Source organism: Podarcis filfolensis (genome assembly GCF_964270895.1).
Source record: "Podarcis filfolensis genome assembly, chromosome: 3".
Classification (NCBI taxonomy): domain Eukaryota; kingdom Metazoa; phylum Chordata; class Lepidosauria; order Squamata; family Lacertidae; genus Podarcis; species Podarcis filfolensis.
In genome coordinates this window covers 110,061,608-110,086,966 of record NC_139606.1, presented here as the reverse complement: position 1 = coordinate 110,086,966, position 25,359 = coordinate 110,061,608, and the positions used below count along the sequence as shown (strand labels likewise).

Genomic DNA, 25,359 nt, shown 5'->3' with positions numbered 1-25,359 from the left:
TCATGTAAAGACGCATATTTTTCCCCCTAGGTTTTCCTCAACCCATAAACTAGATCCTATTAGTAATAAATTCCTGTCTACATCTATCATAATACTACCCGTAAAACTGTTTTCCTGGCTTTCATGATTTAGCTGTTTTTATTTTATTGTTCTTATGTTGTGCTTTACATACCATTTAGAGATTTTTTAAAATAACTAAACAGTTTAGAAATCCTGTGAAATAAAACAAATAAATACTTCATTCCCCTCCTCCCTCAACAGTCTTCACTGGGCCATTTGGGGGGTCCAGTCCCTTCGGAATCCCCCCCCCCCTTGGGTGGTACTTCTACCCCAGTGTGCCTCTTCTGTGCGGATGTTGCTGTTTTGTCTGCATGAGGACCAGCGCTTGGAGAACTGAGATGTTTATATGCATGATATTCTGGTTCTTTTCCTTGCATACGGTACGATATGATAATCTTTATTGTTATTATCCCATACAGAACAACGAAATTGAAAAAATCTACACCAGACATTCAGAAACCAACAAGCCTGCTATCCCAGCCTGGTCAACCCCCTAAAAACTCTGATACCCCATAATTAAATACAATATACTCCCACAAAGACTACCTTACACTGCGTTTAAAACCAAAATCGCATTTGGCTAGAAACTGTTTCTCAGGTGGCTAGTCCTAGTCTTTATAAACCCATACCTTCTTCCAGAAGGCAGAAGCTGAAAGAGATCATTTCCGGGGTGTGTACTATCCAGCACAACCTGGAAGTGTAGATTTGACCCAAGGTGGGAAGAGTGCACCCAATTATTCTCTCCACAGTCTTTACAACCCTGGACAGCATTGCTTTTTCCCTGACTGTGCAGCTCCCAAACCACACACACAGATCGTAAGTTAATACACTCTCCACAGTACAATGGTAAACTGCCATCAACAGGTCCTCTGAGAGATTATTTTTCCGGAGTATTCTCAGAAAATATAACCTCTGCTGTACTCTCTTCATCAGGTCTTTACTGTTTATTCCCCAGGTTAGGTCATTTCAATGGCCTGATCTTATGTGGTTGTGGTATTTAACCCCTTCTTTGTCATGGGCTGGTTGGACACAGAGGAATGGGGGGAGGAACCAGCGGCAACCCGTCAAGAGCAGAGGATATTAGACTTGATGGACTAATGGACTGACTCCATAATACAGCAGTTTCAAAATGGGGGACAGTCCACATCTTATGCATTTATGAGTTCCAGACTCCTGTAAATTCCTGGCTCCAGTAGGTGTTAGAATTTAATCAATGCTTGGAGTGTTAAAACTGGGTGCTAGACCTGTGTGTTTCAAGCCAGACCTGTGTGCATCAAGCTGTGTGCTAGACACTTTGAATGCCCTGGAATCAGCAAATGTTAAAAGCTAATTAAGCTAGGTTTTGTTTTGTTTTTTTAAACTGCTTCATTGGTTTTAAAACTGTCTAACATGAATAGTTAATAGATTTTAAAGACAACGTAAAAATAAACAAACATTCATTCCATAATTGTTACTTATTGTGTACATCAATTTGTGATTAAATTCGTCATGACCTCCGATCTCCCCATTGTGTTCCCAAACCACATTCTTTAGTTACACACTTAACTTTATCTTCTCTGAATTATTCTGATTACTTTAAATTTATAAAGTTGTCCTATTACATGCAGAAACTCAGTCAAGGACTGCCAACGGATTGATATTTTGGCAATGTTCTTTTAGGTAAACTCTATATATGTCCCACTCTAATAAATTTTTCATCTGTAACATCTTGTAACCTTGCTGATATTCTCGCTAGTTCAGCATACTCTCTCAATTTATTTTGCCAGTCTGATTTGGATCGGATAACTTCGCCCTTCCAGTTTTTTGCGATTAGAATTCTGGCAGCTATTGTGGAGTACATGAAAACTCTCCTGAACTTCTTTGGGATTCCGTTACCCATAATTCCTAGCAGGAAGGCTTCACACTTTTTAGGGAAAGAGTGTTTAAACATTTCCTTAAGCTCATTATAGATCATTTCCCAAAACTCTCTGATCTTTTTACAGTTCCACCACATGTGGATTAATGTGCCTTCTGCCTCCCTGCATTTCTAACAGGTGTTTGGCCTAGATCTAAACATTTTGGCTAATTTAACAAATACCACCTGTAAAGCATTTTCATACAGTTTTCTTTTAGATTGTAACATGACGTAAATTTAATATCTTCCATCCAGAGCCTCTCCCATGCTTCCATTTGAGTGTTATAGCTATAATTGACCTAGGTTAAGATTTCCATGCCCAAGAAATTGCCTGGGATGATGGGCCATTAGGGGAACTAAAGGAAGATGACAGGACATAAGGTAAGCCAAAGAGAGGGGGCTCTGTGCCAGATGGCAAATGGGAAGGGCTCCTCTCTTAACCCAGAGTTAGTTAGAAGATAAAATCAGAGGTTAGAGAGTTCTGTGACTGAGACGCAAAGCAGCGGGCAGAGCAGAGTGGCTGATGGCAGTTTGGATTCAGGGCTGTACCTATGGACGAAGCAAGGCCCTCTTGAAATGTTTATGCTGTGAACCCCTCCATCATAGGCTCAGGTTGTGTAAATGTGCAAATAAACCATATGTCATGAAAGACACTACAATTTCCACTGTGCCTCATTTCCAAAAGAAAACATGGACCCCAAGTAAGTGTGGCCGAAACCCCTGGGATCTCCCATTACTTGGAGACTGGGCTGGCCTGCAACATTATTAAAGTCCATGGCAAAATTCCTGCTGATTTTAATGGCGCTGGATCTCAATCAATGCATATTTTATATAGTGGGTTGTTATGGATTTCATAAAGCCCTCTCTGCAGACACCAATATAGCATATAAACACACACAAATACATTATCATCACTGTGGTCGGAAAGGTCTGGCAGGGTCAACACATTAAGTCTCAACCAGAAAGCGGACAAAATTAAAAAGCATGTTATTAAAATTCAACAATGGGCACCAAAAGGTTAGGAAATGTCAGGATTCTGCCTAGTCTTAATGCAAAGCCTTTGGGGTATATATGCAGCACAATATTTCATCAAAAAATCAATGCTCTCTCCTTCCTTGCTTCCATTACGTTGATTTTCAGCACCGGCTAAGTGAGAAATTTGCATCCTGTTTACTCCAGAGAAACCCTATTATTAGTATCTTCCGTCCTGCGGATTGGTGGTTTACTTCTGAGCTCTGATTCCCCCAAACACACCGCATACGAAGGCAATGCAGACAAAGTCAGTGATTGATTACAAACCGTGAACCATGAGTCTGAGCAGATTGTAGTAACTACCCATTGTTCAAATAAGCTTTCCGCACACAGCAATAGACTGGAAAGAGAAGTTGCTGAATTGTAACTTATTACCAGACTTAAAACCATGGGTAGGCAAACTAAGGCCCGGGGGCCGGATCCGGTCCAATCACCTTCTCAAACCGGCCCCTGGCCGGTCCGGGAATCAGCGTGTTTTTACATGAGTAGAATGTGTGCTTTTATTTAAAATGCATCTCTGGGTTATTTGTGGGGCATAGGAATTTGTTTATTATTATTTTTTCAAAATATAGTCCGGCCCCTCACAAGGTCTGAGGGACAGTGTACCGGCCCCCTGCTGAAAAAGTTTGCTGACCCCTGCTTAAAACCATGAAGAGACCTGGTCTAAACAGAGACATTGGATTCTTATCTCATTATACATGATAAAGCTATTTTTAGCCATCTCACCCCTTGCTTTTTCCTGTAAGACCTGTTGCCATCGTTAACAGTCGTCAACAGGTTTACCACACCTATCAGCCAGTCACTCATTCCCACCACCCTTCTGAGTAATACCCCTCCCCACCCTCTCACTATATATAAGGGTCTGGTGACTTCTGTTTCAGTGTATCTGAAGAAGTGTGCATGCACACAAAAGCTCAATTACAAACGTAGTTGGTCTCTAAGGTGCTACTGGAAGGATTTTTTAAAATTTTGTTTCGACTACGGCAGACCAGCACGGCTACCTACCTGTAATTAGCACACAGCATGGAACATTCATGGTAAATGTTATTAGGCAGTTTTCAGTCTTGTTCCTAACCCTGCAAACACTAGAGACACAGGTTGCCATGCTAGCTGCAACTGATTGGGAGTTGGAGTCCAACAGTGTCTCATGGGCACCATGTTGGCTGTCCCTGACTTAAGACAATAGGCTGTGTCACAAAATTACTCCCAGATGGTTATAACTAAGCACTCCCTATTCAGACTAAAACTTTCCGGGGAAGAGCTCAAGTCTTCCCTAGAAATTACCACGAAGGGTGATCCACTTCATGTCACGAGAACCATGGACTGAAAGGAATTGAATGTGTCGCTCTCAAGACTTGGGGAGCCTTGTCTGCTGAAGCGGAATGCTTTCATCTGTCGATGCCCTTAAAGTCAAAATCTGCCTGTCTCTGCTGCCATGGAAACCAAATTCACCCGTTTGGCAAAAATGGGGAGGCTGGTGTTAAGTTTTCCATGCCTCCTCTTTCTAAAGGATTGAGGAAACCCAGGACACAGTGCTGGGCAAAGCTTACGAAGCTATTAATCACATGAGATCACAGGGAATACGTGACATCTCTCTAGAGCGGAGGTGGGCAGAATGCAGAGAGGGGTCTACTGGTACATCTCTGGATGATTTGTAGGAATGGGCAATAATTTGTTTGTTTCTTCTTTTTACTCCCAACTGTTTAGCAGTAGAAACGACAAAAAAGGTTTCCCCGCTCATGCCTAACTTCACATAGTTGAGAGAAGCAGGGATTTTAGAATCCCTGATATGCAGTAACTCAAATGCACAATTGTGTGTATCTATCTATCTATCTATCTATCTATCTATCTATCTATCTATCTATCATCTATCTATCACATCCCAGAATATGGCTGAGTTTTTACATTGCCACAGCAGGCACTGCAACCTTCCAACAGTTTGAACAACAGTGATTGTAAACCGCCCAGTGATTCCCGGAGGAAGGGGCGGGACAGAAACTTAAATCAATGAAATAATAATAATTTATTATTTATACCCCGCCCATCTGGCTGGGTTTCCCCTTTAACAAAAGATTAAATATATATTAAAACATCAGTCATTAAAAACTTCCCTAAACAGGGCTGCCTTCAGATGTTTTCTAAACGCCAGATAGTTGTTTATTCCTTTGACATCTGATGGGATGTCCACAGAGCGGGCGCCACCACCGAGAAGTCTATCTGCCTGGTTCCCTGTAACCTCACATCTTGCAGTGAGGGAACCGCCAGAAGGCCCTCAGAGCTGGACCTCAGTGCCTGGGCAGAACGATCAGGGTGGAGACGCTCCTTCAGGTCTACTGGGCCGAGGCCGTTTAGGGCTTTAAAGGTCAACACCAACACTTTGAATTGAGCTCGGAAATGTACTGGGAATGAAGATGGGCATTTTCCTAATAGATAAAAGGCAAGGTTAAATAAGAATGTCTTTATTTATTTATTTATTTATTTATAAATATACAGTGGTACATCTGGTTACGAACTTAATTCGTTCTGGAGGTCCGTTCTTAACCTGAAACTGTTCTTAACCTGAAGCGCCACTTTAGCTAATGGGGCCTCCTGCTGCTGCCGTGCCACCACCGCGCAATTTCTGTTCTCATCCTGAAGCAAAGTTCTTAACCCGAGGTACTATTTCTGGGTTAGCGGAGTCTGTAACCTGAAGTGTCTGTAACCTGAAGTGTCTGTAACCTGAAGCATATGTAACCTGAAGCATATGTAACCCGAGGTACCACTGTAATTGTAATGCTGGCCTCTAGCACGCACATGCCCAGTAGAAACCTTCCTCAGTTTCAATTTGTTTCATATAGTGTCAGGCTGGATGATCGCTGAAGAATTGATGCTTTTGAATTATGGTGCTGGAGGAGACTCTTGAGAGTCCCATGGACTGCAAGAAGATCAAACCTCTCCATTCTGAAGGAAATCAGCCCTGAGTGCTCACTGGAAGGACAGATCCTGAAGCTGAGACTCCAGTACTTTGGTCACCTCATGAGAAGAGAAGACTCCCTGGAAAAGAGCCTGATGTTGGGAAAGATGGAGGGCACAAGGAGAAGGGGACGACAGAGGACGAGATGGTTGGATAGTGTTCTCGAAGCTACCAGCATGAGTTTGACCAAACCTTGGGAGGCAGTGGAAGACAGAAGTGCCTGGCGTGCTCTGGTCCATGGGGTCATGAAGAGTCGGACACGACTAAACGACTAAACAACAACAACAAGTGTCAGGCTTCGGGGACTCGACTCCCCCCCCTTTGGCCGTAGATAAGCAGGACAAAGCGAAAAGAGTCGCTTACCGTTTAAAGAGTCTTTAGTTATCACAGCAAAAGAATGAAGCAGCCACTCTCGGAATGATGGTGTCCCCAATTAAGGTTTCCACCCACTTCCCCCCTAGTCACTTCTGTGCCTTGCAACCTGATCTCGCAACCACCATGCTAGCCACCTAATCTGCTCTCCGTGACCTCGGACTGATAGGCTGGACACTTTCCAGCAAGAGAGAGTGTCTGTTAGCTCTCTCCCTTCCAGTTCTTCTTCACTTTGCTGTTCATTCCCCCTCCCCCAGTTCGTCCCAACTTTTGTCTTCAGAACTATGCCCTTCTGCAAACCGCTGTTCCAAATCTATACTGCTCAACTGCTGCTGGGCAGCTTCAGGATCCTGGTCAGGAGCAGAGCAAGGGTGAGGGTGAGGTTCCCACCATTCCTCATCAGAGCAGTACTCCTCAGCCTGGTCTCTGACATCTGGGCAGCTGCCTTGCACTGAATCAGACCACATATTTCTCTAGCTCAGTATTGTCTGCAGCTGAGGTGGTTCATCTGTGGTCCTCCAAATGCTGTTGGACTCCAACTCCCAACAGCCCTCCAGCTAGCCTGATCAGTAGACAGGGATGATGGGATTTGTAGTGTATAGCATAGCTGTCAACCGTCCCTTATTTGGCGGGAAACTCCCTTATCCCAGCGCTGTGTCCCGCTGCTGTCCCGGATTGATGATATCCCATAAATTTCCCGGGTTTCAAAGGAAGCAGCTGCTCTCCCTCCCTCCCTCCCTGCCAGCCAGGGAGGAGGGAGGCTCCAACTGTGTTGCCTGGCTGCGTTGCTCACCCAATAAGGAGTCTAAGAACGACTGGGGGATGGAGTTTGCGTGCCTTGTGCCGATCAAATCGGCCGCATTGTCTGGGGACTCGCCTTTGCTCAGCGCTTCCCAGCAGAGAGGTGACAGTGGTTTTCCTTGCTGAATCCCCTTTACTGGGTTGCTGTGCTGTGGGAACCACCGCCTGCGGCTTCGTTTGGCTGCTGGCTGGGCTTTCTGCCTTTGGCTTGGAGGGGCTCAAAAGTTACCTGTGCTCGGAATCGGATGGATACATCATCCACGGCCCACTCACCCTTGCTGGGGAAAAGGTCTGTCTGGAGCGGGGGCACACGGTGTGGGAAAAGGAAATCCCTTATTCTGGCTGCTGATGCCTTCTTTTCAAGGCTGCTGGTCCCTTATTTTCAAATCTGTAAGTTGACAGCTATGGTGTTCAGAGATGGTCCACAGGTTAGTGGCCGAGCATCTGATTGCATGCAGAAGGTCCTATGTTCAATCCCTTTGGCCTCTCCAGGAAGGGCTGGGAAAGAGTCGCCGCCTGAAACCCCAGAGAGCTGCTGTCAGTCAGTGTAGACAACATTGAGGTAGATGGACCCATGGACTGACTTGGTACAAGGCAGCCTCCTAAGTGGTCTAGCAAGCTCTGGAGGATCACAGGTTAGCCACCTCTGATCTACACTGGCTGTCTCAAGGTTGTAAAGCAGAGTCTTTCTCAGCTCTACACAGAGGTATCAGGAACTGATCCTGCCACCATTTGCATGCAAGGTGTCAGGGAACTGTCATCGGAAGAACAGGTGGTGGAGGGGCTCCCAGAGGTTGAGAGAGACTTATCAGCGGAGGAGGGAACCAGCAGGGGGCGAGAAAGAGCTCCAAGGGAAGGCGAGTCAGAAAATTGGCTCAGAGACAATTCCAGCGAGAACAGCGAGGAGGTTTCAGGACCTCCATTAGGGACACCCACTCCTCGCCGGAAATTGTCACGTAGAGAGTCCAGAAGACGTGTTTCCGTTAAGGAGCTGTTATGCTGGAAGAAATTCCGTAAACGCCCACTGTCGGATTCTGCCAGCGACTGACGGAGCCATGCTTATGGCGCTCCGTTACAGACAGTGGTTTGTGGACTTAGCCAAACACTGAGGGATTAGGAACTTTACGCACAAGCAGCTCAACATCTCATCACACAAGGCATGTGTTCTGCAACTCAGCTGCAGCACATACCGTATTTTTCGCTCTATAGAACGCACCGGACCATAGGAGGGGGAGAACGGGGGGGGGGGTTAAATGTCCCCCTCTCTGCTCAGAGCCCCTTCCGCGAAGCGGCAGGAGAAACGGAGCCCCTTCCATTTCTCCTCCCGCTTCGCTGAAGGGGCGCTGTGCAGAGAGGGAAAACTGTGCAGCGCTTCTCCAGCGAAGCGAAGCCTGGAGAGCAAGAGGGGTTGGTGCGCACCGATCCCTCTCGCTCTCCTGGCTTCAGACGGCTATCCGCAAGCCTTCAGAGCGCAGCAGGAGTTCGGAGCACAACAGGCTTGCGGATAGCTGCCTGAAACCCCCGGAGCACAGCCTTTAAAGCCTCCGCAGAGCAGCGGGGTGAAGGCACCCCGCTGCCCTACGGAGGCTTTGCGCAGCCATCCCCAAGCTAGAACAGGGAGACAGAGCGCTGTGTAGTGCTCCGTCTCCCTGTTCTGGCTTTGGGCTTAGCCGCGCAGTCTGCATTTGCTCTATAGGACGCACACACATTTCCCCTTAATTTTTGGAGGGGGAAAAGTGCATCCTATAGAGCGAAAAATACGGTAGACAGCTTTTCTATGCATTCAGCAAAGTGTGCATTTTCCTGAAGGTCAACATGCTCACGATCCAGAATTACAAAACAATTTAAGGCAGAAAGAGGAATATTTCACACGTATTATGATCCGTTCTGCATCCCACGCTCCTTTGTACAAGCTTAAACTGAATGCCGCACTGTGTGATTTACCATTTAAATGAAAGACATCAAACAGCATTTGTTAAAGACCTAGGCTGCCATCCTGCCTACAGCTGTAAGCTGCCAAATCCTACCACAGTTTTCAGCATAAATTATGTGCTTTGCAGGAATGTCGCCCTAAGGGAGAGCCAGTTCCCTATAGAAATACGTAGCATTTTACAGTCTGTAGCAAATATTATTTTAGCAATGCCTAGAAAGAAAAATCAGGATCCCCGCACATGTAAATGAAAAGAGACTCTTTGAATTAATGAATACTTCATTGTATCGTTCCCAATAAAGCCTTACAATTAAATTCAGATTTCACTTGGAGAAAAAAAGCGCTTCATTAATTGTATACGATTATATCAAAACAAACAAACAAAAAACCAGCCCCCAAGCATTGCAACTAGCATGAGTGGAAGCGGAATATTGATTAATTGCGCATTAATGCTCACAAAGAACAAGGCCACTAACGAATCTGATTCATTATCCCTTGTTTGAGTTCTTGGCCGATTATTATTTCCCACAAAACTTCCATTGGCCTGGGGTTTACCATAGCTGAAGCTTATTCTGAATCAGGGATGGGAAACCCAGTCCTGAAAATGTTGGGACTCCAGCTTTCATCAACCCCAGTTAGTGGGCAGAGTTAATGGAAGCTGTATTCCAGCAACCATCTGGTCTCCTGTCTTTGGTTTAGAACAAAGTAGGGAGAATGATATCTGGAGTACCTTATCTGATCTGATAAACAATATCTGATTAACATTGTTGCAAAATGCCATTGATTTCAATGTGGCGTAATGACATGTAAGTGGGTATAGGGTATGCTATATCCTAGGGGTCAGCAAACTTTTTCAGCAGGGGGCTGGTCCACTACGCAGTGAAAGCAGCAATCCCTCTTGCTGTTCTGGCTTCTGGGAGAGCTGCGCAGCCTGCATTTGCTCCATAAGACGCACACACATTTCCCCTTACTTTTTAGGAGGGAAAAAGTGAGTCTTATAGAGCAAAAAATACGGTACTTGCATGGTGGGCAGGAGTCAGATATAGTCGGTTCAATTCCAGTGCCTAAGCCAACACCACTCACATTCTGTTACCAATAACATTGTGGCCTTAATTATCCCATTAACCCAAAATACTGGTGTCCGTATGTTTTATTATTAATCAAATAGCAGGGGCTTGGGGCCTTGACATGCAAAAAGAGCATAACACCAGTCCAAAAGGCACAGCTGGTTGTCACTTGATGACAGAAGCATCAAGTGATGTACTCCATATGACGGGCATGTCCAAAGTCCGTTTTGGGGGCCTAATCCGGCCAGATAGTCAGTTTAATCCGGCCCCTGTGCAGTATATTTCCTGGGGTAAAATCCTTTAAAAAAACCTCAACAACTTCAATCCTAAAAAAAGGTTAACAACTTTGGTCGGCCCTCATGGCCCTTCACTTCATCAAATCTGGCCCTCTTTGAAAAATGTTTGGACACCACTGCATATGGGAATGAGTCATCACAGATTAGACACCGAGGACCAAGTGGCTGGCAGATGTTGCCGGACTTCAACTCCCATCATCCCTGACCTGACATCATCATGCTGGCTTGGGCAGAGGAGTCCAACAACATCTGGACGGCTGCAGGTTTGCCTCTTCCTGCCTTGAGACAAACTTCTAGATCACTTCAAATGCAATGACTTTCTGTTCAGCTGGCTCCTACACTTAGCCGCAGGAGATACAAGGACAAGAAACATGCGAAGAAAGCTGCCTCAGCAATAAAAGATTAACACTGGCTCCACCCAGTTGTTCCAAGAAGCTGTTTGATCACAGTACGAATCGTATAAAACATTTTATTGTGAGCAGCGAAGGAAGGAGGGGAAAGAAGCATCTTCAAGTGGGGGTGAAAAGTCAATTTTAAAATTTGAATTACGGCAATTTGTTGTTAATCCGTTAAAAATTTGGAAAAGTAATAAAAATTAATTGGTGAATTTTTATTTTATTTTTTAAAGTATGAATGTGAGTACCATGGATGGAAGAGCGTTATTATACTTCAAGGAGGAGAGGAGTGCAGACTTTGGAATATCAGATCAAAAGGCAGAGGAGGAAGGAGGTGCAGATCAGAGAGGAAGGAGGAAGGGAGAGATCGCCCAAGTACGTGGAACGATTGGCTGTCCCTGATTCTTTGTTTCTTTATTTAAATATAAGTGGCGCTTCCATGGAAAATATAACAAGGTGATATTCAACATGAAGCACAATATTGCAATAACAACATCAGCAAAAACATTGGTCACATGTCAATAAATCATTTCCAAAGATTCATCATTATCTACCGTGGAGGAATGGATGTTAAAATTATTGGACTTAGCTAGGATGGCAAAGCTGACATGTTTAAGCAGGGGGAAATCATTGTTGATATTTACAAAAGATCGAAAATGCCTTATAGACTTTTTTGCGTGAAAAATAAAATGAACTTATGATATCTGGGTTTGAGGATTGAAGAAAATATTGGTTTATATATTGGTCTATATATAGCTGACAAACAAAGAATCAGAAGTTCTCTCTCTCTCTCTCTCTCTCTCTCTTTTTCTTTTACTCTTTTCTCCGCCCCCCCCCTTGGGTTTGTATTTTTGTTTAGATTGGTTTCTTATGACAAAACGATATTGGGTATTTAATATTAACGTTTGTATATTGTCAGGGAACTGACATCGGAGCCAGGAGTGGAGGCAAGGCTCCCAAGCGATGCCGGAGAAGGGCCCAGCAGGGAGAGAGGGGACTCATCGGCTGGGGAAGGAAATCAGCGTAACACCAGGGATAAAGGGGGGCAGATGGGGGAATCGGCGAGGGGGCTCCAGGACTCTTCGCCGGAGACCAGCGGGGAGAGCACAGGTCCTCCGCTACCCACACCCACCCTGCGCAGAAGACTTCCGTGCAGGGAAAGTAGGCGTAGACTTGGCGTCAAAGAACTTCTTTGCTGGAAGAAGTTCAAGAAACGCCCACGGACGGATTCTGCTAGCGACTGAAACAGCCACGAAGTGAAGGGCTGTCCAGCCAGGAAAAGGTTTAACCAGGCAACCTCGCCAGGAGTGGCGGCAACTTACGCACGAGCAACCCCATATAACCATTACATATATTTTCTTTCAAACTTTAATAAATTCTATTGGGGGGGGAATAAACCAGGTTCCAAAGGTATTGTCTAAAAAGTACAAGTTTGAAAAAGGTGTCTAAACAAAATCAGGGAAGACTCCCACTGACTTCTATTGGCAAGGAGTTCCACAGAGCAGGGGCCACCATACTAAATGCTTGGTTGCTGGTAAAGGCCACCCACTCCTATGAGCATGAGGGAGCCACCAGAATCTCCCATCAGAAGATCTCCGTGATTGAGGAGCCAGGTGGTCCTTAAAGTACTTTGAGCCCAAGTCATTCAGGACTTTGCGGAATAACTTTGAACCTGGCCTGGTAGCAGATTTTCAGCCAGTGAAGCTTTCTTAGCAAGGGAACGACGCTTTGTTTATTTGTATGTATTGCATCTGTGTCCCGGCTTTTCTTCCAAGAAGCTCAAGGCTCTGTTTTATTCTCACAACAACACTGCGAGGTAGGTTAGGCCAGGGGCGAACGAAGGCTAACCGACACCCGGGGCGGGGCAAACCGCCGGCTGCGCATGCGTTGCGCTGCTACGTATGATGCATGTGTGGCGTCTCTACGTATGACACATGCGTGGTGTCGCTACATAGGGCACATGTGCGGCGTTGCTACGTACAGCACATGCGTGCGACACCGTGCATGTGTTGTACATAGAGGTTTGCCACTGGCGCGCCCAAGCACCATACGGACAGTGGCGGGATCTTCTGCTCGCAGCAGGTGAGGGATCCTCCGCTTGCGGCTGTAGTGGCGATGGAGGGATCCCACTGCCGTCCGTACGGCGCTCGGGCGCCAGTGGTGGCAAACTGCTATGTACAGCACATGTGCGGCATCGCTATGTACAGTGCAGGCGTGTGACACCGCACATGCGTTGTACGTAGCGGTTTGCCGCTGGTGCCGCCTGAGTGCTGTACGGACAGTGGCAGGATCCTCCGCTCGCGGCTTGCAGTGGCACGATGGCTGCTTGCGCCACCACCAGGGCCTTGCAGAGCCAGGCAAAGGCACGGGCCAGGTAGATAATCTACCCCCCCCCCTTTTTAGGCTGGGGATAACTGAAGCCTTATAAATAAGTAAGTACAGTGGTACCTTAGGTTACATACACTTCAGGTTACAGACTCCGCTAACTCAGAAATAGTACTTTGGGTTAAGAACTTTGCTTCAGGATAAGAACAGAAATTGTGCTTCGGCGGTGCAGCGGCAGCAGGAGGCCCCATTAGCTAAAGTGGTGCTTCAGGTTAAGAACAGTTTCAGGTTAAGAACAGACCTCCGGAACAAATTAAGAACTTAACCCGAGGTACCACTGTATATAAATAATTTTCACAAAATTTATGCTGACAAATAATTTTATTTCAAGGCTTGAACCGTATCTGCATATAGAGACATGATGGAAAATGTAAATTTGCTGACCGAGGCCCCCTTTGGAATCGGAGGCCCAGGCCAAGTGGCCCATATGGCCCCCCACCCTTCTGTCTGGGCCTGGCTGCTGCGCCCGGGAGCAGCGGGGTGAGCACCCCGCGGAGTGCCTTCTTGTCACCCCCCAGACATGGCACCTGGGACACACCGCCCCCCCTTGCGACGCCACTGGGTTAGGCTGAGATGGAGCAACTGGCCCAAAGTCAGCCAGTGAGCTTCATGCCCAGGTGAGGATTCGAACCCCTGTCTCCCAGGTCCGGGTCCAACACTCTAACCATTACGCCTCACCGGCTTATGTCGCCAGCAGCCTGTTTTTGTGAGTATGTTATAGTAATCAAGTCTCCAGGTTATCAGTGCATACATAGGAGCCAAATCCAAGGGGCTGTGGGTGCTTGGGCACCCACAATGATATACCGTATTTTTCACTCCATAAGACGCACCTAGTTTTTAGAGGGGGAAAGGGGGAAAGCCCCGGTTTTTTGAGGATCAGCTCAAAGTTGTGCAGTTTCTTTTGCAAAGGGGAAAAGACCCTTTTTTTGAGGATCAGCTGACAGTTGTGCAGCTTCTTTTGCAAAGGGGAAAAGACCCTTTTTTGAGCATCAGTTCAAAGTTGTTGAGCTTTTATTGCAAAGGGAAAAAATCCTGTATTAAATGGGGTTCAACTCACAGTTCTGCAGCTTCTTTAGGAAAGGAAGGGAACCGTTTCTACAGTTTCCAGACAGGTAATCTAATCAGCCAGTCACTTGCAGAACGTTCAACAATGGAGGCCTGGGCAAGGGGCAGGGCCAGAAAGGGAGCCAGCGATTGACCATACATTCACTCCATAAGACGCACAGACATTTCCCCTGACTTTTTAGGAGGAAAAAAGTGCGTCTTATGGAGCGAAAAATACGGTAAATGTGGGGGCTGGGCACCCACAAAGTCAATGAAAAAAGCATTGCCCCCGAGAGAGAAGCAATTCAGCACCGCCCTCCGCAGCCAGCCAGAGAGGCACCATTTTCTGGGGGGTGGAGCTCATACACGGAGGCAGTCTCTCTGCCTCCAAGTCCGCGCCCCTCCCTAGGGAAAAGGGGACATATTGCGTGTGATGTCACACATCAGGCATGTGCATGTCACATTGCGCATCCACGTAGCAGCGCTGGGCACCCACAATCCTGAGGGTGAGATGGCACCCCTGGATGCATCGATAAGCTGTGGCCAGGATTCTCCAGTCCAGGGATGGTTGCAGCTGACAGATCAGCTGAAGGTGGTAAAAGGTTCTTTCAGCCACCAAATCTGGACGCTTAAGTGTCGTAACAGCCAGGTCAGAAAAGCTGCAAAAAGAAGAAGAAAACTGTCTGGTGGCCCGCGTTTAATCCGCCAGACTCATAGCGGCTTCTGCCATTTCCTTGTGCTTTATTTATTTATATGCTAAATAAATGATGAAGGGCTGTTCGCATTATATAAGTGATATCACGTTTGGCTCTTTCGTTCTCCGAGCAGAAGGACACGACTATCTACTCCATGCTCGGTTTCCAGGGACGGTTTCCAACAGGGGCTGGAAAGAGGCCCGGAGTATTTCTGTGGCTTTAGAAACTCAGAGGGATCGCCTCCCATCATCTCTGATCAGGGATGGGGAGGAATTGCATCAAATTCGCACGTGCTGAACCAGTGCGCAAACTGAATCGCAGCTATCCCTTGAAATTTGCACTCCTCTAACCAAATAGGGAGGCGGGTGGCGCTGTGGGTTAAACCACAGAGCCTAGGACTTGCTGATCAGAAGGTCGGTGGTTCGAATCCCTGCGATGGGGTGAGCTCCTGTTGCTCGGTCCCTGCTCCTGCCAACCTAGCAGTTCAAAAGCATGTCAAAGTGCAAGTAGATAAATAGGTACCACTCTGGTGGGAAGGTAAACGGCGTTTCCTTGTGCTGCTCTGGTTCGCCAGAAGCGGCTTGGTCATGCTGGCCACATGACCCAGAAGCTGTATGCCGGCTCCCTCGGCCAATAAAGCGAGATGAGTGCCGCAACCCCAGAGTCGGTCACGACTGGACCTAATGGTCAGGGGTCCCTTTACCTTTACCCAAATCAATGGGTGCAGGAAAAGTGTGCATTGGGGGAAAGTGTGCACAATAATGCTTATATTAGTGAAGGCAGTGTACATAAAGGCATTATATTATGCAAAAGTGCATACAATGATGCATATACCAGACCAGTTTGCTTAAGGGACCGCCTTGCCCCATTCGTGCCAATCGGATCTGCGGAACTTGCACTTCTACAAGTGCCACACATTGTTTTCCACATGTGTAAGGAAACATTCCTTTACTGCGGCATTCCTTTACCTTTGGAACTCCCTGCCTATTGATACTAGACAGACACCATCACTTAACTCTTTTAGCCACCTGCTGAAAACCTTTATGTTTTGGGGACCTGTCCAGACACGTGATTTGGTGACACCTCTTTTTAAAATTTGCTTTAAACGCTTGATTCCAATTGTTTTCAGGTGTCTTTAATGGGTTCTAAATTGTTTAATTGCGTTTCTTATTTCCGTAATTGCATTTTTAAAATCACAGATGGGTTTTGCTGCCCTGGGCTTTTTTGGGAGGACGGGTGGAATATGTATACATACATACATGTTAACTCATCTGTGCTGGCAGGAATGTGAGTTTAAAGATGTAAGGAAAGACCTATAGCTCAGTGTTAGACAGAATGTCCCAGTTTCAAACATCGGCATCTCCAAGCAGATCTGGGCAAGATTCTGTGTCTGAAATCCTGAAGAATAGCTGCCGGTTAGAGGAGACAATGCTGAACAAGATGTACAGTGGTACCTTGGTTCTCAAACTTCTGGAAGTCCGTTCCAAAACCAAAGCATTCCAAAACCAAGGCGTGCTTTCCCATAGAAAGTAATGCAAAACGGATTAATCCACTGCAGGCTTTTAAAAACAACACCTAAAACAGCAATTTACCATGAATTTTACTATCTAGCGAGACCATTGATCCATAAAATGAAAGCAATCAACATTGTACTGCAGTCACACAACCAATCAATCAGTAGCTGAACTGGGTTCCACACAGTCACAAAAACAAAACGAAAAGAGCCTCAGAAACAAAAATGCAAAATAAATAGCAAAAACAGACGGACCTCAGCGTAACACTCAAAATGGAAGTGTGGCACTCAAAATGGAAGCATGGCACTCAAAACAGAGCATGTTCGGCTTCCAAAAAAAGTTCACAAACCGGAACATTTACTTCCAGGTTTGCAGCGTTTGGGTTCCAAGTTGTTCGAGTACCAATGTTATGTACTGAGTTGAATAGGATCCAAAATGCAGCAGTCTGATTGGTCCACAGGAGCCACCCAATCCAGCTCCAGGTGGAAGTGAATCCGCAACCTGTTTGGCCTACAGGTGAATCCCGGAATTAGCCAATCACGTGGGGCCCATTGTGTAAAGAATGTATTTAAAGCAGACATTCTGGGGGAACTTCCATTCCTCCTCACCACTATGAGCTGAATAAAGAGCATGAAATCCACTCTCGACTCCGAGTATATTTCCACCAAGGTGTTTGAGAACCAAGGTACCACTGTACTGTGCTTCTGACTCAACACAAGGCCACGCCCTATGTCCCAGGAAGCCTACGGATATGAGACAAGAGCCCAGGACAAAGTCCTGTAATCCATCATCACTTAGCAGGAATATGCATATTGTGATTTCACCCCAATACGTTTGAAAGTCAAATATATGCACTCAAGCATTTTGTTTCAAATCTACAGCAGGCAAGAGGTCCTCCATCATCCCCCCCCCCCACTGAATGGCTAGGATCCAATTTCAGCGTTTTTGTTTGTTTTTTGTTGTTCTCTTTGTGAAGGGAAGCAATTTAATTTTTTTAAAAAACAACAAAAATGATTCTGACTTAATTCAAAAAAGAAATCTTTTCAGGCTTGGAGCCCAGCACAGGAAGTTACAATCCAGCCCAAATATTTTTGAGCTTAGCTGTAAACCCCTGAAAAGTAAGAGTTTATAGGCGTGAGTGCTGACAGATCCTCTGCTATTGTGGTACAAATGGTTCTGCTCCGATTACATCATTTTCCTTTGTACTCATGTGGGAGAAACGGCCCTTTATTTATGCAGGGTTTGGTTCTTCCAGCTGAAATTGTGGCAGAGAAATTGCATCTAACTCCACCCTGAATCTGATACGAATTATTGCACTTGAGCAAGAAGAAGGTGTGGGCAGGCGTTTTGGATTTCACCAACTTGCAGATATTCGGTCTCTCCTATTTATTTTCTTTAAGCTTCTGTGCACTCATCTAGCAATGTCTGACGTACCCTGCAGAGACCCCAGTAGACATGGGACTCGCCCACTCAGAAAAGGCTCCTTGCGAGATTTCGGTGGAGGCGACAACTTCACACAAACGCTTTCGCACAGGTGGAGCTGCCCTAAAGTCTCTCTTAAAATAAACGGGGAAGTTAAATGGGATGGTTAGAGAAGATATGTTCAAAAATACAATAATAGTTTTGACTCCGTGCTAGCATTTGAGTGATAAAGGAACTAAAAGGAGGTGGGCAACAATTAAGGATTTATTATGTTTTCAAAATGTGTTAGAAAAATTATGTAGAAAGGTTTATTGTTTTGTGTACATTCAAATGTAAGATAAAATATATGCAAAGGGACTTGACAGGAAGTCAAAGTTGGAGAAAAGATTTTGGAAGATAAAAGGGGAAAAAATATTTACTTTCATTATTATCATTTTGTGTGCGGGTGCAGGTGTGTGGGTGTCTGCACATATGTGTGTTGTGTTGTATGAAATGTTTGGGAGGAAATAAGACGGTAAATAACAAATAACAAACTAAATATCGATGTATGTAATTCTTACTTCTTAATTATGTTTAGTGGTAGTATGGCTGTATTGTTTTTTGTAACATAAAATCATTCAATAAAAATTATTTTAATAAATAAATAAATGGGGAAATTGAGGGTCTGGGTTAGAGAAGGGCTTGAATCAAACATTATGGGAGAGCTGTGCTTGCCATTTCCCCCCACAGTGGCTCATGTGGAAATGTCCTGTATCAGTGGAGCACCTGCTTGGAGGCCAGGTGATAAGATGCTGTAGGTCTTGAACTCGGACTCTGCAAGCAGGACCCATATGCCTTGAACTCTGTACCACTATGGTTGCCTGTCAGGATTGCACTCTGCTGGGCTTCAGTGTCACCACTGCAAATTGCCAGAATGTGTTATTGTAGGCAGAGAAACCATCCATGCTTCCCTATTTTCCAGGGACAATCCCAGATTTACAGTTTCTGATTTAATTCTGGAATGTCCCGCTTTTCCTTAAAGGTAAAGGTAAAGGGACCCCTGACCATTAGGTCCAGTCGTGGCCGACTCTGGGGTTGCGGTGCTCATCTCGCTTTACTGGCCGAGGGAGCCGGCGTACAGCTTCATGTGGCCAGCGTACAGTCATGTGGCCAGCATGACTAAGCTGCTTCTTGTGAACCAGAGCAGCGCACGGAAACACCATTTACCTTCCCGCCGGAGTGGTACCTATTTATCTACTTGCACTTTGACGTGCTTTCGAACTGCTAGGTTGGCAGAAGCAGGGACCGAGCAACGGGAGTTCACCCCGTTGTGGGGATTTGAACCGCCGACCTTCTGATCGCAAAGTCCTAGGCTCTGTGGTTTAACCCACAGTGCCACCGGATGTCCCTATTTTCACAGAATAAATGTTGGAGGTAACACAAGGGGCTTCTGACTCTACCTGCAGAAGGACAACCTGCCACCGTTGCGGCTTGGCTGCCAATCTGGTTGATATTTGATTGCCTCCGTACGGCCAGTGTTGTTCTTATGGTCCATCATATGTCCCTGCTGGAGGAGATGCATCATTTCCTGGGGTTCCTCTGATGTATCTGCAGCTAGTGCTGAGATCAGAAACCAACATATGCTTGGGCTCATACTTCAAAACAAACACACACCACACAGTGACCCACTGCAATGTGCATATCCTGATGGGTACAGAGAGTTCACGTGAGCATGCACTTCGTCATTCATTGGGCAGACCTGATTTGAATGTTCAGAAGATTAATGGGCTCCACTGGGATTAATGGGGAATCTATGTTCTGCAGACAAGCTGTATGGAGAGAAGTTTCTCTCTCTTGAAATGAGAGCCTGTGGCCATCTAATGCAGCTGACGAGGACAGGAAAAGGAAGTCCTTCACACAGCGTGCGGACACCATCTCTAGGGGCCCCCGGGGCCCCAAGCACCCACAAAATTTTTGTTGTGGGTGCTCAGCACGTACACCACAGGGCCCCTACGCAACTTGTGATGCCTCACAAAGCACTGGAAGTCACGTCCGAGGCCTTGCGAGACCCCGGAACCTGACTTCCGGTGCCACCAGGTTCTGAGGCCACGTGACATCATGATGTCACACCACACATGTCATGGATAGTGAAAGTAAAAAAATTGCTAATGAAAGGTGTGGCCACAGCCACTAGCTCAGGTGGTTTTAAATGGGGACCGGACAGATTCATGCAGAATGAGGCTATTTTTTATTTTTTTTTAATTAAAGATTTTCTTGATTTACAAAAGTGTGTGCAATCTCTCTCTCTCGTATATACAGTGATACTTCAGGTTAAGTACTTAAGTCATTCCAAAGGTCTGTTCTTAACCTGAAACTGTTCGCAACCTGAAGCACCACTTTAGCTAATGGGGCCTCCCGCTGCTGCCGCGCCGCTGGAGCACAAGTTCTGTTCTCATCCTGAAGCAAAGTTCTTAACCTGAGGTACTATTTCTGGGTTAGCAGAATCTGTAACCTGAAGCGTATGTAACCTGAAGCGTATCCCGAGGTACCACTGTATATATTTTTCCATGTAACATTTTTGCAAATCAGTTTCATTTGTTGAGACATTGGGAAGAAAAGGGGGAAGAGGTGGAGGGGGGGGAAGATGGGTGGGGTCGGGTGGCGATGTTTCTATTTTGCTTAATGTATGTAGGGTTTGGTGTCAGCGTTGCTTGTGCAGGTTCTTTGCTGTTCACTTGTGTTCCTTTGGTGATGAGAGAGGTTGGAGTTGGCCTAGAAAGTGGTTGTTCATTTGTGCTTGGCTGTGGTGGTCTTTGTTTTCATGTGTGAGTCGGGTGGGTGTTTTGGATCAGGGAATGGGGCTATTTATGACTTATAGTAATTATGGCTGTATATTACCTCCAGAAGGAACAAGCCTGAATACCAGGTGCTGAAGAACAACAATGGGAGAGGGAGACTGATGTGGTGTCCTGGTTGTGGACTTCCCAGAAGCATCTGCTTGGCCATGGCAGGGAACATGCTCAGTTGGTAGAGCATGAGACTTTTAATCCTGGGGTTGTGGGTTTGAGCCCCATGCTGGGCAAATGATTCCTGCATTGCAGGGGGTTGGACTAGATGACCCTGATGATCCCTTCCAACTCTACAGTTCTACGATGCTGGACCGGATAGGCCTTTCGTCTGACCCAGCAGGGATCTTCCACTGCCCCGCTGAGTGTTCGGGGGCTCCTTGCGCCTATCAAAGCTCTCTTGGCAATAAGCAAATTCATACGCATGATCCTGATTAATGCATGATGGTGTGTTCCCCTCCCTCTCAGTCAATGTTTAAATAATACATAGCTGCCTCAGCTGTCCTGGCTGGCAGCACTTTACCTAGGAAATGTGCAAGCGATCAGATCATAGGATTTGCTAGCGCGCCCTTGGAGAGTTGATTTATAGACATTTCCGATCCTAGGAAGTGGATTCCCGACATTTGTAAACCACACGTGGGGAGGGACATCTAAGGTTCCTCATCCGCAGTTTAAGTAAGGCAACTGGGCTCAGATCTAGCTACGTGCACAAAGAAATCAAATATGTATATGGCGGCGAAAAGGAAGCACTCGTCTTTATCAAGACAAAGGCAAATCACGTGGTTGCAGCAGGGAGTTGGAAAGATCTGATTCAATTAAATATTAATAGATACTACTTTCCTAGTTTTCTCTAAAGCAGTTAGAAGTAATATATTTTTAAATGCACCAGGAAGTAGAGAGAGATTTAAAGCAAAGAATTCTTTATTTTTTTTACTTTTAACTGCGTGCATCTATAGTTTTTATTGAATGAAGGCAAGCCCAGGTTTATTAAAAAAAAAAAAAGACCACCACTTTGCAGCTCTTGGGACAGAGAACTATGAAAAATTGGAAATATTTAGGACTTGTGGAATGTAGCAAAAGAGGAGGCTCTCCAACCCCGCCTTTATCACTCTGTTTGTCTGTTTCTGCCCATTCCCCGGTTGTCTGCTTCTTCCTGCAATCTTTCCATTTGAAAACTGAAGTGTGGAATCAAAGGTTACTCTGGCTGCCCTGGAATTTAAAAGAAGAAGCTTCAGATCTGGCTTTTAAAGCTAGACCTTTGAATGAATGAAAGGCTGTATGCTCACCAGGCAGGGAAGGAAAAAGGGCAGGCAGCAGCAGGAGAAGGAATGCATGTCAGAATGCAGCCGGCTGATCTTTGGTCTCCATAAAAACAGCACCTACGTAACCCGTGCATAAGGTGACCCCTTGCACAGTACAGTGCCTTAAATCAGACATGTGACTATTATTTGCATCTACGGAATGACAACACAAGTCCGGCATCTGGTAAACGGTGCAGAATTTGGCAGCCTTACGATCCCAGTTTTCTTTTTTGTTGAAAAAGACGCAAGTTTCCAGACCTTAAGGTTGTAGAGAAAAAAGCTTGGAAGTACGCCTGATCAAATCTCCTTTCTAAATGATCATTTTTACAGTGCAAAGAATGTCCTTTTTTAATGATTTACTACATTTGTTTTCGGGACGTGGGTGGCGCTGTGGGTTAAACCACAGAGCCTAGGACTTGCCGATTAGAAAGTCGGTGGTTTGAATCCCCATGATGGGGTGAGCTCCCTTTGCTCGGTCCCTGCTCCTGCCAACCTAGCAGTTCGAAAGCATGTCAAAGTGTAAGTAGATAAATAGTTACCGCTCCGGCAGGAAGGTAAACAGCGTTTCCATGCGCTGCTCTGGTTCGCCAGAAACGGCTTAGTCATGCTGGCCACATGACCCGGAAGCTGTACACCGGCTCCCTCGGTCAATAAAGCGAGATGAGCGCCGCAACCCCAGAGTCGGCCACGACTGGACCTAACGGTCAGGGGTCCCTTTACCTTTACATTTGTTTTCATTTCAGCTGAAGGTTAGGAGAAACCTCTTGGCAGTAACAGCAGTTTGACCTTGGGTCCAGTTAGCTAAAGGAATGATAGGCTTTTGCTCAGTGGAGGTCTTCAAACAGAAGACAGACAACTTTGCCCAATATAAATCATTTCTGTACGTTATTTTCACACATATATGATTATCATAAACATTCCCCCAAGATATGTGTTTTTCTATACATCGGGAAGAGTGAAATAGATGGATCCACCTTCAGTTGTGGACTGAACAGAGCTTCTACTCTGTTCCTGGAGCGAGACCCCTCCTCTCACTTCTAAAGTAACATGGGATGCCCAAGGAAACGAAGAACTGAATGCGGAAGTGGACTGTTGCACTCAATCCGCTGTGCCACACCTCCTCCAGCTGGGACGCATGACGCTCTAGTGGCAACATGCAGCTGCTATATGAACAGGCTTTCCCATTTATTCCCATGGCCAGGGCAGCTCTGTGCATTTTTCTCACTGGATAAGCAGAGCTCTCCCCGCACTCCCAGTTCAATTTACTTACTTTGCACGTGAGGGGACCTTACACCCTCATTCGCCCTCCCACGCCTGATAGAAGAAATGGCCGCTGCAGTGCCGGAAAGGAATAGGCAGAGCATACTTAAGAGGATTCTCTGGAGGTCCTCTTAGTGCTATTGTTTCATGCTGGTGCTCCTCTGAACAGCACTCAAGGTGGCAGGGAGGAAGGGGAACACATCTCGGACTGAAAGCCCTCATTCATCTAAAACTGTCAAGGCAAAAAGCTTTCAGTCCTGACCCTTTTTACACGCGCATCTGCCTTCCCCGACGCCTTTGCAAGGTTAGCTCAGGGCACCCATAAGACTGTCAAGAGCAGCGTCCCCTGGGCTCTCTTAAGTGTTCGGATTCGTTAAGTCTGAAACTTGTTAAGTACTCCGAAGGCATCACTTTGCCCAGAGCTATTGGTCCTTGGGCCGGAAGCGCCGAGCGATTACGTAAAAAGATATTCCAGGAAGGAGAGATACATCTTGCAGAGGAAAGGAACACACGTACGCACCGCAGTCCATCCATGTGCTCCACAAGCAAAATAAGCGCACGTCAATCTGGGGCTAGAACTATGTGGCAAGGTGATGAACATTTGGATGAAAATTCACGGCTTGCAGCTAGGGAGGCAGGAGACATTTTTTATGTGAACCTACCTGATTTGCAGGGACACAGGTGGCGCTGTGGGTTAAACCACAGAGCCTAGGACTTGCTGATCAGAAGGTCGGCGGTTCGAATCCCCGTGACGGGGTGAGCTCCCGTTGCTCGGTCCCTGCTCCTGCCAACCTAGCAGTTTGGAAGCATGTCAAAGTGCAAGTAGATAAATAGGTACCACTCCAGCGGTAAAGTAAACAGCATTTCCGTGCGCTGCTCTGGTTCACCAGAAGCGGCTTAGTCATGCTGGCCACATGACCTGGAAGCTGTACGCCGGCTCCCTCGGCCAATAAAGTGAGATGAGCGCTGCAACCCCAGAGTCGGCCGTGACTGGACCTAGTGGTCAGGGTCTCTTTACCTTTACCTGATTTGCATTTACTATACAATACACAAACATGGAATGTAAACTGAATCAAACAAACATGCAAATTAACTGAAAAACCTAGTGTGGAGGCACCCCAGAAGCATAGCCTTGGAGTTCTGTACAAACAGTTTTCTGGGAATCTGATGCTTGCGGCAGTGGTGGGAATCCTGCTTGCCTCCATTTATGTTCTGCTTGTGCATCCATGAACAAATATCACCTGAGTCATTAGCGCTTTCTCACCGACTTTTGGCCCCTGGAACTTCTCACCACTCCTCGCCTTGTATGGTGACCTCAGTCAGGGGAGACAGGGGAAATTCTCCTCAACCTCTCAGTGGCTTTTGATGCCATTGGCTGAGTTAGGGGTAGGTAGCCCTACTTTGCAGTGGTTCCGGTCCTACTTGGGCAGTCATTTCCAGAGGGCGATGCTTAGGGAGTGCTCTTCAGCCCCATGGAGCCTTCAGTGTGGGGTTCCTCGGGATTTGATTGTTATGTACTGAGTTGAATAGGATCCAAAATGCAGCTGTCTGATTGGTCCTAGAACAACAGGATTCAGAATGCAGCAGTCTGATTTGTCCTAGAACAACGCAGCAGTATGATTGGTCAAGTGCTGGCATTGACCAATAAAGACTTAAACCGCTCAAGGACCGCCTATATGACCCAGTCTGGACCCTGCAATCATCTTCTGAGATCCTTTGTTGTGTGTCCCCTCTACATGAGGTTGAGAGGGTGGCAACATGAGAATGGGCCTTGCATACCGCCCTTGCATACGCCTAAACATTTTTTGAATCTAAGTTTGGCCTCATTGAGGGGCAGTATTTTAATATGAATAGGAAAATACCCCTAAACATTTTTTTTGCGGGGGGGGGGGAGCACTGACAACAATATTTTTGGGAAGCAAAGTTAAGGAAACATCAATAGAACACAATTGCTGCATTGAAGAAGGAAGAATGTCCTTCTACACGTGCAGCTATTGTGGGTGTAAGTTTGCATCTAGAAGGGCATTTGCCCCTGTATTACAATGCTCATCTGGGTTCCAGTGAACCGGCTGGATGCATTGTTTGATGCAAGTGGGGATGTGCTTAGACTAGG

The 25,359-nt window shown here is 46.2% G+C and overlaps 1 protein-coding gene across 2 annotated transcripts in view; it reads right to left on the bottom strand.

The window, feature by feature from the left end:
• ACYP2 (acylphosphatase 2) overlaps positions 1-25,359 on the bottom strand; it is a 65,033-nt gene that overhangs the window by 1,877 nt on the left and 37,797 nt on the right. The window contains exon 5 of one of the 2 annotated variants that reach the window (XR_014545875.1): positions 23,909-24,038. The exons of the other annotated variant lie outside the window; for it this stretch is intronic. The gene's annotated coding sequence lies outside the window, so the exon portion shown is untranslated. The remainder of the gene's footprint in view (positions 1-23,908; positions 24,039-25,359) is intronic. 2 annotated transcript variants of the gene reach the window in all.